We start from the raw sequence: 5921 nt of genomic DNA, 5'->3' as shown, positions 1-5921 counted from the left end.
ATTTGGCACACATCTAAGTCTCAAAGTGGAAAGAGTGAAGATGCTGATGGTAGGTCTTAGGCAACTGCCACCTTTTAGCTATGGAAGACCGAAGAAAACCTTTTGTCTAGAAATGGGCACCAGATCAGATTTTTTCAGTGTTCCTAGGATCCAAGAATGTCGGTACAATGTTCATAACCATGTCCTGTGAGAAGCGTATTTCAAGGATCTCTCAAGGTATTTTGTGAGGTCCAGACTAAAAGAAGCGCAACTTGTACTCCCTGATTCTGGGTGGTTTCTCAACACACCTTCTCTTTCTTCCTCCCAGCCTTGCTCTCACCACTGACACCCTTGCCTGGGCTGAATCTTCACTGTTTCACTGCCTCCCACACACTTGTCTCAAATTCTCTAAGAAATAGGGACAAAGAGCTGGGTACCAGGGGAGTTTGTGCCACTCGTGCTAACTGGTTTGTCTATGACACTGAACAGAAGTGGGTGCAAAGCCCAGATTAGTATCTCACAGGTCAGTCTACCTTAGGTTCAACAAATTAACATGGCTATACAAATTTCATATCTAGGTGTGGCATAGTTGATTCATACAAAATCCACCTTTCATAGTCAGAACATAATCTAAGGTTGCCTAGCAAAGTCTAGACAATTGAAAATGTATCAGCTTTCATAAACTTCTGGAAATAATCCAATTGTGTTAATAACCTACAGTCACAAAACTGGTATCAGGCTGCCAAGATGCCAAACATCAAAGTCTAAGAAAGGTGGACGTTTCCTAGTGTTTTCAACTCTGCTCTCATGTATTTTAGTGATGAAAGGCATTAATTGTTTCTCTAATCATCATCCAACCTCCTGCAATAAACAAAATAACTAGCCTCACTTCCAGAGCACCAGTCACATCAAGGAAAGTAATAAAAAAAAAAGGAAAACTGCTTAATATATATTTGCAGTGTACCAGAGAAGAGTCAAAGCCATAAAATCAGATTTCAAACTTTGCCAAGGACAGAGGGAGCTCACAGCCACTGTTCAAAATGAGAAATATTTAATTATGCAGAAACTAATTAATATTAGAATTACAGCCTTTTCCTTACGTGGGCCTTAATCCACACTTTGTCCACCTCTTACTCTGAAGCCCTTTTTCAAACAAACACGTACAGGCTCTCCTTAAAATTTCATGTTCCAAGCAGATCTTTATACGGTGACCTTATTCTGATTATCACTCCGCAGTTTTACCTGTCCCATTTGTTCCCGAGCAAAAGGCATTTAAAATTCCACAGTAGCTTCGCAAACTTCACACACGACTGTCAGCGAACTCCCAGGTTTCTGAAGGTTTTTCTGATATATCGTGCCACAGGACCCAGCAACATATACCTCTCAGAAGTTTGAATGGAGACAAACCTTCTGAAATTCAGCGGCAGGGGCACGGTCCACGTTCCACAATCTGTGCCCAGAAAAATGGACGCTGATGGTAAGCACAAAACACAAAACCCTCACATGTCCCTCAAAGGAGTGGACATTAACGGACAGGAAATCTTGCAGATATATACACGGTTGCTAAAGGCTGCAGTGGTGGTGGTTCAGCAAAAAGACGGCTCCCCATCTTGTGTCCTTATCTAAAAGTGCATAGCCCAAATTTTTTTTCTATTATGTGCCTAAAATTGACATGTCAGTTCATATCTAAGTGCCTAAGTTAGAAGCCTTACTTTCACAAAAAATGTTACGAACCCAGCAGATGTCCTAGGAAGTCGAGACACCTATTTGAGATCGCCAATTCAGGGCTGGAGACAATGAAACAGCCGCAGCTCTACACACCACTTTTTGGGTGTCTATAATTTAAAGCTACCTAATGCGCTCTATTATAAAGTCCTGTTTTCAGTTGTTTCTAGTTTTGCCAGACTCTCAGAATCTGCACTGAAATTTTCTACAGCAGAAGTCTGCCTCAGGCTTCCCTTCCTCCCCTTTTGTTTTCTGAGTTTCAGTTAAAACTGCTCAGCTATTTCTGAGAACAAAGAGCTAGGAGAAAAACATGTTGTTTTGTCCGTTGTTTAAAAAAAAAAAAAAAATCCTGACTGCGAATCTCCACTGTCTCCTTTCTTTGGAGTGGGATATAAAAGGTCACGTAAAAAAATCACCCTCGTGCTAGGGATATGAATTCTTATATCCCTGCGAAAAGCTGCCCAAATTTGGCAAAGTTAAGAGCCTCCCAGGGATTCTGGTTCATATGCATCAGTAGAGACTTCAGAGTTTAACTTTTATATTTTCCCAAGATTCAGCTGCCACTTAAATGCTCTAATCCTTTCCCTGTTCTTCCTCCTCCTGTCTGTCTGGGCTGCCCTGTGGCCATGCCCATGGCCCGAAAGCAAACTCTTGGCGTTTCTCACCTATCCCCCACCTAGGCACCCCGGAAGCTCTTAGAAGAGGGGCTTCAAAGCTCTGTTGTGCCCCTTACTTATCTCAGCGTTTCAGGGGGAGAAAATCAAGCAAAAGGGAGAGAAGAGCTGCGGGACATGAAAGTGAAATAGCAAATCAGCACCAAGAGACAGCCAGGTGAGTTAAGGCGGGAGATAGTAGTCAAAAAGGAGCAGAAAAGGACTACGTAAGAGAAAATGTAAGGCAGATAATGGTACAAACAAAATTTAGGAGTCCTACGTTATTTTCAAGAAGTGAAACTACCAGGAAAGTGGGCATCACGTTGCTGGCTGTGTAACTGCCAGAGGCACTAACACTGTTCTGGTCTATGGTCCAGAGACTCGAGGTTGCTTTAAGCAGTCTTAAAGTCCATGTGATTCTCTGTTTTAGACTTTTTTATTTTATCCTTTTTTTTTTCTTTTTTTTTTTTCTCAGTCAAGGAGGTGCATTAAAAATATTTGTGATGAAAAGCCAAGTATACTGGTATTCCGTACAGGAAATACCAGTATTATTGCATTTACATACAACTTCAATTCACTTCCCTTATGAATACAAATCATGATAATACTTTTAATAACACAGTCACCTGCCCCATTCACTGCATGAGAGAAACCTACCTTGGGAAAAAAATTGAACTGTATAGTGGAAAAGGCTAGCATCCACAGGATCCCTACCTCATCTTTTACAAGAAATGTAAAGCGATTAACACAAGGTATCACTGCAAGAAAACAAGGATAGTCTTCTGGTCAGAGTATTCAGTTTTTATTGTTGAAAAATAAATAGGATTCTATCTCTTTTATGCCTTTTTACAGTTACTAACTGTGTGCTCTTTGTTTGTGAATTCCTAATGCAAGGCACCTGGGGTCAGGTTGGCAAAGGTACGAAATACTCCTACCTGAAATGAATGGGAACTGTGCTTTCAGCATATAAAGAACCATGAGATACCAGATGTTTTAAAAGGAATTGTGAAATGTTAGACACCCAAAGTAGGTAGGCCTTCTTGAAAGTTGCAGCGCCAGTGTTCTAGATTTGTCTTTCTGAGATGGGATGAATCCTTGTTTCTCACAAGGATTTTGAACCGCTGAATTAATCTTTCTTTGTGAATTATTTGCATACATAGGTAAGCACACCACGGGAAGGGGGCAAACAAAACATGGCTTTGTATTAATTGTAGGGTTTGAAGGTGCTATCTTATATAAGGCCTAAAACTGAAGAAATGGGATGTTTAATAACTGAAAGAGACCTTGTTCCATGGTTGTACTAATGGTGCGTTTTCTTACTTCAGGACTATGCTACAACACATTTCTACAAGGGTATAGATCAATCTTGTATAAATCTCATTTGTTCTTAACTGTTACCTTGGGATTTTCTAATTCGGAGTTCTTCACTCTTCTGCTCTTCATGTTCTCTTACCAGAGAATCTTGTGACTCTTTGTGAAGTATCTGAGTCGATGGAAGGACTCATGCATGGTGATGGATAGGATACTTTTCAAAGCAGTCATCATAGAGTCTCCCCTACAAAAACATGAAAATTAGAAAATAGGCTACTAGGATACCAGGTGCCCATAAAAATGGTAATTTTCAGAAAAGAGTCAATAAATATAGCTAACTATTGGCAAATAGCAAAAAGCCATCCCACTTTCTAGGGCTCTGATCATCTCATAACTCTTATGTTAGGCATGGTCAGGCTTGGAAATCAGTATGTTACTTTGAATCCCCTTGGAAAAGCTTGGGAGCTCCAGGCTGCAGTAGTGGCTATTCAGTAGGTGGCATTATATCCCTAAAGATGGTGCCAAGACAGCCCCCTCACAGGATTTCATAAAAGCGACTTCCAAACCTCATCCACATCTTTGGCCCCCATTTGTCCTCACGGTTAAGTACTCCCTTAAGAAGGAAGTACTTCCTTCATGAATGGAGGTGTGAGCTTCAGCGCTCCTACTACGTCCTAAAGGGACTCTGTGTTCAGCCTCCCACAGAGGGAGGCAGGCATCCAAACTGCAACACCTTAGGAGTTCCTCAAATCCCCTTTCTGTCTGTCAGAGGCCTAGACTTTGGTACCTATATTCCAGCTGGTGGCTTGTGTGCGCCAACCCTTAATCTCTAGTAAAATTCTGAGACTGGGTGTTAGTAGCTAACTTTTCTCAGCTAAGGAACTCATGAAACTTCCAGGTACCAATCTTGATCCTGCAAAGAAGATAGCCCGAATTTACTGAAGGATGGGGACTTGTTGCCTGTTTAATTCAGAGCTGAGGGCTCCACTTGCTGGTAGGGTTCAGAAAGGTTCAGAGAGAAGCAAAAATAAGGCAGAAATTTTTAATGTGCGTTGGGAAGGAGGTTGCTGATGATGAGATGCAGTTAGAGACAAAATGGATAACGATTACTTTGGCATTTAAAAGAAATGCAAGTTGGAAATGGTCTTCTGTAATTGTAAGCCAAACCTTGGAAATAAGGGACAAACTGAACCCAGATCCCATAGAGGCTTATGGAGCTTTTAAACTCCACATTCTCTGTGTATTCCTGTTGACCTCCAGAGCCTAGATTTCATTGAAAGTGGATGGGCAGACCCGTAATTTCTTAACTGACCTTTGAAAATAGGATTAATTCCTAAACCTCTGAAGTACTTTGGCAAACTTTATCCTGAGTTGTTTCCGTAGAGACAATGAGCCACATTGCATTTTAAGTTTCCTACTATATGCCTTTTTCTCCTTACACACTGCGCCTCCTGTTTAGGACTTGACAGGGAAGGTTTGAACATAAGTGATCCACTTTTTATTTATGGATGCCCTTTTGTTTTTCAAAGAGGATGTGCAGAGAATGCACAGCATGACAAAGGATATAAGAAATTGTAAAAGAGAAACTTGATGCCGGACTCTAGACTGGCCGGGCTGTGTAGGTGTGGCCCTCGTACCATTACACTGATTACTTTGTTGAGATTGAAACTGAAGTTTGTGGAATTTAGCCTCAGAAAGAACAAACTGCCTCTATTTTGATATCTGCAAAGGGAGGGAAGGGGGGAGTGGCAGGAGATTGCAATACGCCTGAAAAAGCCATTTAGAAAACTGGCAACACTTTGATTCTTTTTTCCTACGAAAATCTCGCCGGTTGCTGCATTAGTCTTTGAACCAGGCCCTCACCAACGCTGTTGCTTCTCCTTCTTTAGAGTCAGTTTATTCAGTTGGTTATGAATGACTTTCAGCTGCTCTGTAAATTGTTATTGTCCAGGCTCTGTTGCAAGGAGGGGTCACTTGCAGTTTCCATTATAAGCCCAGGTTTTCAGGTGTTTATTATAACTTGGCAGTTTTCAAATCTGGGTTAAAAATTGGTACACTTTTTTTTTTAAAGACCAGATGGGCTTTTTATCCTTTATCTTCTTCTTTCCCCACCTAAATTTTAACCTTTTAGGGGACGAATAAAATCTCTATCAGCTGCAATGTTAAAAAATTAACACTGTCAAATAAATTTCTCTAATACTACTAATATTTTGAGGGCCATGTTTGTGATATATTCTTTATGATCAGCCAAAG

Source organism: Larus michahellis, chromosome 1 (assembly GCF_964199755.1).
Source record: "Larus michahellis chromosome 1, bLarMic1.1, whole genome shotgun sequence".
Lineage (NCBI taxonomy): Eukaryota > Metazoa > Chordata > Aves > Charadriiformes > Laridae > Larus > Larus michahellis.
This window is presented reverse-complemented; position numbering follows the sequence as displayed.